Here is a 12,414-nt window from a genome sequence, read left to right on the forward strand (position 1 = left end):
GATTTCTGTCAAGTACGATCAGTACGTAGTTCCAAAAATGACCAAAGAAGAAACTGTAAAAGCTAGCTAGCCAAAATTATACGTATGACCTCAAATGAAAAATATTTAAATGACAAGAAATGTAAAAGTAAGAAAAGATCCAACATTCAGTGACTTTTTGCCTCGTGTCGGAAACGAAGAAGTGCATCCAATAAAAGATGATTTGGTTCTTCTAGAACACTTGGTTATCAACCCTAATGGTAATAATAGTGCATTTAATAAGGAAAATATTTTTATTATTAGATTAAAACATAATTTGTGCAAATTACATGATAGAAATTAAAGAGCTATCTTAGCTAGCAGAAATGAATATGTTGATCAACTAAATAAAATGTTGATTGCTACGTTTTATGGTAAAAATAAAATATTTTTCAGTTTTGACTCAACAGAAGATGATACCAACAATAACTACCAAGAAGAATACTTAAATACTTTAATACCAATTGGCCTTCTACCGTATATGTTTGTTGTCAAGTTCATTTTTTCTTACGTAAGTTAGTGTCACAATATATATATATATATATATATATATAATAAGTTAAAATTGATCTTCCATTGCATATAGGTTTATGTTCATCATGCTACTGAAAACTTAAATCCGCTAAATAGCTTATGTAATAGTACACATATGGTATATAAAAGTTTTAACAATAACGTCATACATGCGGAACTTATGATACTGGTCAATCTGCTTCTAAGTATGTGTGTATCCCCGAATTCAACTTTCGTCTTCCGAAACTAAAGAATATCCTTTTAAATATGTGTGAAAATAATTTTTAATATCTTTATGTTTTGTAGTTATAATAAATAAAGCATAAGGACAAACATCCTAAATATTGAACTATATTTACCACAATAGTAACCAAAGCATTAGAAGGAAACATATACAAAAAACACTGTCTATAAAGAAGTGTTCGGTAAGATACCATCACATTAGATACCTTTAAACTACAATACTTAATTATCTACTTAATGTGACTAAAATTGATCATTTATTTAATTAAATTTTATTGTTTTTTCATATAAATAAATATTTAGAGCATCATGTGTTATTTACTAACGTGCAACGCACGTTTATAGATACTAGTTATACTAAAAGTGTGAAACTCTTTCCTGCAAAGTTAGATTACGATTTTGCCCCTATTATAAATTATTTTAAGTAAAATATAATAAAATATTAAACAACTAATATAATAAATATGAAATAGTAATATTATAATTACATGACCTAATTAAAAAGGATAAAAAATGTATCGATGAAAGGATAATACAGTTTCTAAAGACCATAAAAGTCGGAGAAGCTTGGGTAACGTACCCATTTAAGATATTTTGTCAATTAATTTGTTTGAAAGCTAAAAGACTTTATCACCTAATTTATATTATTATAGTAAATATACTAATACTAAATACTAAAGTTCTAAAAGTAGGAAAAGTAGGAAGCTTTATTAAATAAATTCAAAAGTAGGTTTGAGGCTATTCTTATTCTCCTTCCGTTACTCCCATAAACGAACTCTTTCATTTTTTTTCCAAGAAATTGATTTCATGAATTTTTGCTTTTCTCCCCCTTTTAAAGCCACGTTCTCATTCTATATGTCCATTAAATTAAAGTTCTGACCCCCCCCCCCCCCCCCCCAATGTTCTCCTTCAAAAACTCCCTGAAATTGGTGTTTTGGTTTTTCCAAATCAGACATTGATGGCTGCTTCCTTCCGTTTCTTTTTCCTAATAAAGTCACTCAAACCATTCCTTTATTTATTATTTGCGGTAATTTCACTCTTATTTTATTCTTTCATCTTCCATGGTAGCTCCTTCTACGTGCCTTTTCAAATTCTTGCCACACTCTATATAAGTACACAATAAGGTGTACTTGTCCCATCATCCTTGTATTCTTTCTGATACAGTTTTCTTTACAGGTTTTTTGGTTGTTGCATCACAAAATTGGTAATAATTCTACACTCTTGTCATTAAGTTTAAACTTTTTTAAGATATCCATATATGTTGCCAGCTGACGTTGCTTGATTTTCCAATTAAACCTCAATAATCAGTAGCTTCTTTCAACATTACTCTTGTCTTGCAACATTCTTTCTACTCTCCTAGATACTACAGGATAACTTACAATGGCAAACGAAGAAGAGCTAGGAAAGTTGTGCATACCTATTAGCAAGTTGAAGAAATAAGCTACAGAATGGGTGATTAAAGTTTTAGTCATTCGAAGAGGCTTAATAAAGGAATACAAAAATGAGAAGGGCGAGGGTGTACGTTGGCAGCTAATATTTGTTGACGAAGAGGTAACTTTATTTTAATAGTTTCTTCTATTCAATTCTTAATACACTGCCTCCTTTGGTGACTTTATTGCTTCTCTGTATTGACACAGGGAACAAAAATACAAGCTACTCTTTTTAACAACGACGTTCAACGTTCAATTATGGAAGAATTTTTTCGACCAAAATAAAAGCTACTACATTATAAATGGAAAGATAAGCGGCACAAAACCAAACTTCTTATCTGTGCACAAGGACCTCGAAGTAGCGTTTAATAGCAACACAGAAGTAATATAGTGCAACACTGAATTTATGTATCAACAATTCTCCAATGGTTTTATTTTTTTGGACGAGTCAGAATAATTCACTACTGAGATTTTATTTGGTAAATAGCTACATATATTTATTGAGTATTTTGCAGCTGCAATTATTCGATATTTAATATTTCATATTTTTTTTAGATGTTGTTTGCATTGTAATAAAAGTGAAAGAACTAAATGGAGAAGGACGGAGCAGAAGGCGAGAAGTAATAGTTACGAGCGAAAGGCAAGTTACCCACCAGTTACTCGCTACTCATGGTTTAAACTTTACTACCTGCAATATAAGTAGAATGTAATTTTTAATTTTTAAGATACTCAATTTTAAATATGTAGGTATGATCGGAAAATTTTGACTTTGTGGGGAGACTTAGCTGAAATTGAGGGGGAATTGTTAGAAAGCATTGAAAATTCCAAGCCAGTAGTAGCCTTCTGTGATGTTAAAAGCTCTATTTACCAAGGTATAACACCTCATACCTTATGTATTTCCATAATATTTTAAACAGCGTTAAGGTAACACTAAATTCGCCGATCCTTTTTAAATAAGGGATTTTGTCCTTTCAACGACCCCTGTTAGTAGCGTGCTAATCTACCCAACATTTGAGAAGGCGAAAGATCTCAACAAATGGTAAATTGTGAAGTACTCTTTCAACTTATTTCCTCTCCATATGTTAGGTATATGGAACATTCTAAAGGAAGTTTTACAATACAGGAATGACAATATGAAGGCAAGCAACCTAGACAGAAGTTTAATGCCAAGTAGACTAATGCAAATAGCTAGAGAAGTCAAAATCACTGATATTATAGATGGCTCAATTGTCAGCTTGAACGTACATATTTACCTTCCAAAATCTAACACAATGTATCCTACATTTATGTGTTTACAACCTAACAAAATGTCCCTGCTAATATACATATAGGACATATATTGTAAGTTCAAAGCCAAAATTACCGACATCAACAGTAACCATGACCCATGGTACCATGCTTGCAAGAAATGCCACAGGCGAGTAACTGTTATAAAGAGTACTGCCACTTGTGTCTACTGTAAGATAGAAGATATTGATTAAGATAACAATGACAAACACAATCTAATGCTTGATAAAAAAATCAAAGTGAAAAAAATTTAGTTAGTTTTGTGATAGAATAAATTTACAGATGCTCTATCTTTATTGTCTTCTGAATAATAAGAAGTTAGTTAGTTTACTCTTCTGTACGAGCAACGCCAGCTGACATTAGTTTTAATATTATTTTAGTTTTCCATAAATGATTCTATTAAATATTCTCATTTACTATGTTTACATTACTTCCTCATTACAGATCAACCATACTCTTTTGAAGAAAATCAAAATTGCATCCGCTCAAAAAAGACATCGATGCATTCTACACTATAGGTATTCATTACCTTTATGTGGATTCAATCTGATTGTTTTATTTGTACATACGCGAATAATTCATTGCTTATGCCTACAAAACTATAATTCATTACCTTTTAGTTTATTGATTGATTTACTGCCTAAGTGGTAATGTTACTTTTTATAGATATGTTTGCACATAACTCGCCCAAACACCATATTAACTGCTCTTACCTAAAAGATAACACAAGTTTATTATATTTCTCCTCCAATTAGTACAATCATATAGAAAAGCAGTATATGCTCTACTTTGTAGTGATTGTTTTATGACACTTTTTTCAAATAACTAATTGCTTAATGATTGAAGTTTTGGCCTTCATCCAAGTTTACTGGAATCTTAAAATGTAATTTGGCATCTCTTATCAATCATGAAGCTAAGTTAAGTTGTCATGCCACAAACTTAATAAATTTCATGCTGTTACAAACTGTTCAAGGTGTTTAAAGTAATGGTTTAACGTTCGTGGATAAGAAATCGCTTTAAATATCTCGAACAAATCAATGTATTGGTCTAACGTTTTGTTGTTTCATCACTTGAAATATATACAATTGTTATCAATGGTTCCACTATGTCAAACAGGATATTACTCGGGCCACAATAATGGCAAAAGAAGGTACACACAGAAATAATTACACTCCCTCCGTTCTAATTTATGTGAACTTGTTTGATTATGTACGGAGTTTAAGAAAAAATGAAAACTTTTAGAATTTGTGATCCTAAACAAGTCAAAAGGGGCTCAGAGTATTTGTATGGTTATAAAAGCTTTTCATTAAGGGTATAATTGTAAGTTTAAGCAAAATTGTTTCCAAATATATAAAGAGGTCATTCTTTTTGAAACGGACCAAAAAGTTAATAGGTTCACGTAAACTAGAAAGGAGGGAATAATAATTTTTGTCACTTTAAAAATCGCCAATTATTTCCAAATCAATTACTTATCTTTCTCTCCATATTCCATAGATGTTTATTTCTTTTTATATGTGCATATATTCAGTGATTGCCATGGTGTTGGCTTCAGTTATATCTTGTAGATATAATTATTTTGAATAACTTAGTCATTAGATTAGCTGCGATATATTAATATGTAGTTAGATTACTTACTGACTAGACTACCATTACAAAATGCTGGTATGCAAACATAATAACTCCATTGGTGTTTGTGGTGATATACAACCCTTTAAATTTTTTTTTTATGATATGCATTCAGCATTCTCCATGATTGTTTCTGAATACACAGATAGGCTTTCATAAAATATATAATCGTATGGCTTTCCAAAACTAATCTAATAGGTGATAAAGGAAAATCCACTACTTCTTCCAGTAAGGGTGATCAACATATCAACCATCCAATAAACGAACTGAGCTGCACAGGTAAGATGTTATATATTATAATAAAATTCAAGTTCTGTATGTTATTCATAGTGCCTGTCTAATTTTATTTCATGTGTATGTATGCAGACGTATACTCATATATGTTAGAATGTGTTTGTTCAAATCATTTAAACTTCTGTTATCATTATAGATAAAAAACAATTACTTAGCGCGTTGCGGAGGGTTGACAAATATGTAGCATCAACCCAACAACTCACAGATCTAGAAATCGAACAACCGAAGAAGAAACCTAAAGTAAATTGGCTATTTAGAGCTTTATCCAAAGAGTCCGAAGACGGAGGTAAATAAAATACACAACTTATGCATATAATTGTTATCTTCTATATTTATTTCCATTTTAAAGATAGCCATTTGAAGTATCTTCCTATATATCTATTTAGGAGATATTACTTTCAACTTATCATTATCACAAATTCATAAGTTGAAATTGGTCCCCGCATGCATATACTGTGATGCTAAACGATTGCATTATGAACCTGTCATGACCCAAAATCTCACCACACAGGCGTCGTGATGACACTTAGTCTCTAAGACTAGGTAAGTCGATTACAATTACATTTCGAGCCATTTTTCTTTTTGAAATAGAAAATCGAATACACGTGTCGAAACCAAAAGCGAAAACAAATATAACAACCTCCCAAGACTAGTAATACTGAGTCACGAACTCTAACTGAATACATGCAATGATCTCAAGGATCGAATATACAATATTGTTCGAATAAGAGTTGACAGTACAATAAAATGGAAAGACTCCAAGGGATTGCGATGACCAAGCAGCTCTATCTTGAATCCTTGCGATCAACACGCTAACTCTGCTCGAGTCCAATATCTTTAGTACCTGGCTCTGCACAAAAATATACAGAAATATAGTATGAGTTCACCACGGTCGGTACCCAGTAAGTATCAAGAGTAACCTCAATGGAGTAGTGACGAGGTACAGTCAAGACACTCACTAGTCAAATAACCTGTGCAATATAGAAGTATACAATAGTACTCAAAAACAACTAGCAGTAATAGCAACAAAAATCAACTAGTGATATAAACAACAAGGCAACAAGAACACCATAATTATTACTCAAACGAATAAGGATGTCATGGCCTCTAAATTCTCACCTTCGGACCGTGATGACGCCTAACATTTTAATTGCTAGGCAAGCCAACATTAGAATAATATTATTTATTTTAAAATAATTTTTAAATTTATTAATAACAAAGAAACAAATACGAAAGTAAAGTCTGAAATGTAGTGAATAATCCATAAAATAAATAACGGTGTCTAAATATCATCCCAGAATTGGTGTCATAAGTGCACGAGCTTCTAGAATAATATAAATAAAGGTCTGAATAAAATAAAGCTGTCTGGAAACAAACACACAGCAAAAGTAAAGTAGATGGGGACTTCAGAACTGCGGACGCCGTACAGCTATACCTCAAGTCTCCTCTGGTAGCTAAAAGCCGAGCAAGTCTATGGTACGCCGCTGGGACCAACTCTGAAATCTGTACAAGAAGTGCAGAGTATAGTATCAGTACAACCGACCCCATGTACTGGTAAGTGTCGAGCCTAACCTCGACGAAGTAGTGACGAGGCTAAGGTAGTCCACTTACATTAACCTGTACGCGATAATAGTAATAACCACAATAATAGAATTGAAGCTAACTCAGCAGTCATAACCAATTATTAATTCAATCAATTTCCGTTGCAGCGTGAAAACCGCTCTCACAATATATTCATTTTCAATCCTCCAATATATTTATTTTAATCAAGTATATATAGACTTTTAAATAAGTCTGTTGCGACATGCAATCCGATCCCCCAATATGGACTTTTTAATAAGTCTATTGCGGCGTGCAATCCAATCCCCCAATATAGACTTTTAAATAAGTCTGTTGCGGCGTGCAATCCGATCCCCCAATATAGACTTTTAAATAAGTCTATTACGGCGTGCAATCTGATCCCCCAATATAGATATATTTACTTTCATTTCCGTTGCGGCGTGCAACCCGTTCCCCCAATATATTTCAACAACTTATAAATGTAATAAAAATTGCTCCAATAAGTACCACGTCCAATGAGAAACTATTAAGCATCAAAGCACACAATAATTATAATTTATTTATGAACAAACAATGGCAATTAATAATTAATTATAAAAATCGTGGAGAAAATAGGCAGTTTAATATTTAATATGCTAAATGTCAAGTAACAATTAAGACACATAAATCAAATCAGTATGTAGCAATTATTGCAGGAATTCAAGAATTAATATTTGACAAAGAATGGAAGAGAAACAATTATCATAACAATTAATTCGTGTATTAAAACAAATTTAGGATTTTCAATTAATTATGCAAATAATTAATTTGACGACGTATAGACACTTGTCGCGTTGCTTATACGTCGTTCGCATGCATTTCACATAACAAATAATTTAAGAGTTCTATTCCCTCAAGTCAAGGTTAACCACGACACTTATCTCGCTTTGCAAATTTCAATCAATTACTCGACCACAACTTTTTCTTTCAAATTTGTCTCCAAAAGCGTCAAATCTTTTTACAAACAATTCGATATACTCAATATGAATCATGAAAATTAATTCCATATGAATTTACTAATTTTCCGGATAAAATCCGAAATTCACTTTAAAAATTGACAGTGGGGCCCACATCTCAAATCTCGAAAAAAAACTCACGAAATATGAACACCCGTTTAGATACGAGTTCAACCATATAAAAATTATCCAATTCCGATGTCAAATAGACCTTCAAATCTTAAATATTCGTTTTTGGAAGATTTTATGAAAATATGATTTTTCTCCCAAAATTTCACGGATTCATGATATAAATGAGTATGGAATCATGAAATATAATCAATGTAGGATAAGGAACACTTACTCCAATATTTTTCCGTAAAAATCACCCAAGAATCGCCTTACCCGAGCTCAAAAATTGGAAATGGTTGAAAATGGGTCGAAATCCCATTTCCAGAACTTAAGTTCTATTTTTCAGATTTTTATTCATCGCGATCGCGGAAATTCGTTCGCGATCGCGTAGAACACTTTTGCCCAGGTTCATTTTACTCTTCGCGATCGCGGAAATGGCTTCGCGATCGTGAAGCACAATTTGCACTACGCGAACGCGACATCTCATACGCGAACGCAAAGCATAACTCCGTAGACCTACGCGATCGTGGACCGCTTCATGCGAACGCGAAGAACAAATTTGAGTACCCCAGCTTCTGCCTCATTTCCTCTTCGCGAACGCGAGGATTCGATCGCGAACGCGAAGCTTTGCACTTCGACCCTTCGCGAATGCGTGCCCTCTGTCGCGAACGCGAAGCACAATTGTACCAGTCCAACTTTCCTCTTCGCGATCGCAGGAATAGCTTCGCGATCGCGAAGCACAAAACACCAGATGACAGCAGAAGCTAAAAACTAGATTTTTCTCAAAGTTCAAACGGTCCGTAGGCTATCGGAAACTCACCCAAGCCCTTGGAGCTCCAAATCAAACATGCACACAAGTCCAAAAACCCCATACGAACTCGCTCGTGCGATCAAAATACCAATTTGACTCCTAGAACTACGAACCGGACACCAAATCAAAGGAAATTTTCAAGAAAACTTTAAAACTTATATTTTTATAACCGAACGTCCGAATCGCGTCAAATCGACTCTGTTTCTCGCCAATTTCGGCAGACAAGTCATAAATATTATAGTGGACCTATACCGGTATCCGAAACCAAAATACGGACCCAGTGTTAATAAATTCAATATCAGTAAATTCTTAAAAATCATTTAGCTTTCAAACTTTTAATTTTTTTATCAAAATTCAATATCTCGGGTTAGGAACCTCGGAATTCGATCTCGGGCATACGCCCAAGTCTCAAATCACGATACGGACCTACCAAAATTGTCAAAACACTAATCCGAGTCCGTTTGCTGAAAATGTTGACCAAAGTCAACTCAGATGAGTTTTAAAGCTCTATTTCACATTTTAATCCATTTTTCACACAAAAGCTTTTCGAAAAATTATACGGACTGCGCACGCAAATAGAAAAATAATAAATAGTGATTTTTTGAGGTCTTAGAACACAGAATTACTTATTAAATTTTAAAGAAAACACTTTGGGTCATCACATTCTCCACCTCTAAAACAAACGTTCGTCCTCGAACGGAGTTAGAAAAAGTAAGTGAGCTGGAGAAAAGGTGTGGATATTTACTCCGCATGTCCGACTCGGACTCCCAGGTAGATGACTCTACCGGCTGACCTCTCCATTGCATCTGAACTGAAGGATAACTCTTAGACCTCAACTGCCGGACCTGCCGGTCTAGAATAGCCACCGGCTCCACCTCGCAAGTCAAATCTTTGTCCAATTGGACTGAGTTGAAATTTAACACATGGGACAGATCACCGTGATATTTTCGGAGCATAGACACATGGAACACCAGATGAACCGCTGATAAACTAGGTGGTAATGCAAGCATGTAGGCTATTTCACCCACCCTTTCAAGAATTTCAAAAGGTCCGATATACCTAGGGCTCAACTTGCCCTTCTTTTCGAACCTCATTACCCCTTTCATAGGTGAAACCCAGAGCAATATTGTTTCTCCAACCATGAATGCAATATCACGAACTTTACGGTCGGCATAACTCTTTTGCCTAGACTAAGCTGTGCGAAGTCGATCCTAAATAATCTTGATCTTATCCAAGGCATCCTGTACCAAATCGGTACCCAACAACCGAGCCTCACCCGGTTCAAACCAGCCAACTGGCGAACGGCATCGCCTTCCGTATAATGCCTTATATGGAGTCATCTGAATGCTCGACTGGTAGTTATTATTATAAGCAAACTCCGCAAGTGGCAAGAACTGATCCCAAGAACCTCCAAAGTCTATAACACAAGTGCGAAGCATATCTTCCAATATCTGAATGGTGCGCTCTGACTGTCCATCTGTCTATGGATGAAATGTTGTACTCAACTCAACCCGCGTGCCTAACTCATACTGTACAGCCCTCCAGAAGTGTGAGGTAAATTTCTTACCTCGATTTGAAATAATAGACACGGGCACACCGTGAAGGCGGACAATCTCACAAATGTAAATTTCAGCTAACCTTTCTGAAGAATAGGTAACTGCCACTGGAATGAAATGTGCTGACTTGGTCAACCTGTCCACAATGCCCTAAACTGCGTCAAATTTTCTCTGAGTCCGTGGGAGTCCAACAACAAAATCCATAGTGATACGCTCCCATTTCCACTCAGGAATTTCTAACTTCTGAAGCAAACCACCAGGTCTCTGATGCTCGTACTTAACTTGCTGACAATTCAGACACCGAGCTACATATGCAACTATATCCTTCTTCATTCTCCTCCACCAATAATGTTGCCGCAAATCTTGATACATTTTGGCGGCACCTGGATGAATAGAATGCCTGGAACTGTGTGCCTCTTCAAGAATTAATTCACGAAGTCCATCCACATTAGGCACACAAATATGACCCTGCATTTGCAGAACTCCATCTTCCCCCACATCAACTTGTTTGGCATCACCGTGCCGCACCGTGTCCTTGAGGACAAGTAAATGAGGATCATCATACTGCCACCCTCTGATACGCTCGTATAAAGAAGACTGAGCGACTGTACAAGCTAAAACTTGACTGGGCTCTGAAATATCTAACCTCACGAACTGATTAGCCAAAGTCTGAACATCTGCAGCTAACAGCCTCTCACCAACTGGAATATATGAAGACTGCCCATACTCACAGCCTTTCGACTCAAAGCATCGGCCACCACATTGGCCTTTCCGGGGTGATACAAAATAGTGATATCATAGTCTTTCAACAATTCCAACCATCTTCTTTGCCTCAAATTAAGATCTTTTTGTTTGAACAGATACTGAAGGCTACGATGATCAGTAAATACCTCACACGAGACACCATAGAGATAATGCCTCTAAATCTTCAGTGCATGAACAATGGCTGCCAATTGTAAGTCATGAACAAGATAATTCTTCTCGTGAACTTTCAACTGTCGCGACGCATATGCAATCACCCTACAATCTTGCATTAATACTGCACCAAGCCTAATGTGAGATGTGTCACAATATACCGTATACGATCCTGAACCTGTGGGTAATACCAACACTGGTGCCGTAGTCAAAGCAGTCTTGAGCTTTTGAAAGCTTAACTCACACTCGTCTGACCATCTGAATGGGACACCTTTTTGGGTCAGTCTGGTCAATGGGCTTGCTATAGATGAAAACCCTTCCACGAACCGACGATAGTAACCTGCTAATCTCAGGAAACTACGGATCTCTATAACTGAAGTAGGTCTAGGACAATTCTGAACAGCCTCTATCTTCTTAGGATCCACTTTTATATCTTCGGCCGATACAATATGCCCCAAAAAGGCAAATAAGTCTAACCAAAACTTACATTTTGAAAATTTGGCATATAACTGATTATTCTTCAAAGTATGAAGCACACTCTAAAGATGTTGCTCATGCTCCTCTCGACTGCTGGAGTAAATCAAGTTATCATCAATGAATACAACTACAAAAGAATGCAAAAAGGGCTTGAACACCCGATTCATCAAATCCATAAATGCTGCTGGGGCATTTGTCAATCCAAATGACATCACTAGGAATTTTTAATGCTCATACCGAGTCCGAAAAGTTATTTTAGGGACATCAGATGCCCTAATCTTCAACTGATGATAACTAGACCTCAAATCATCTTCGAAAATACCTTGGCATCCTGAAGCTGATCAAATAAGTCATCAATTCTTGGCAGCTACTTGTTTTTGATAGTGGCCTTGTTCAACTATCGATAATCTATACACATCCTCATAGAGCCATCTTTCTTCTTTACAAATAGTACCGGTGCACCCCAGGGCAATACACTGGGTCTAATGAATCTCTAATCAAGCAAGTTTTGTAACTGCTCCTTCAACTCTTTCAACTCCGGCGGGGCCATAAGGTATGGTGGGATAGAAATGGGCTGA

This window comes from Nicotiana tomentosiformis, chromosome 11 (assembly GCF_000390325.3).
Source record: "Nicotiana tomentosiformis chromosome 11, ASM39032v3, whole genome shotgun sequence".
Classification (NCBI taxonomy): Eukaryota; Viridiplantae; Streptophyta; class Magnoliopsida; order Solanales; family Solanaceae; genus Nicotiana; species Nicotiana tomentosiformis.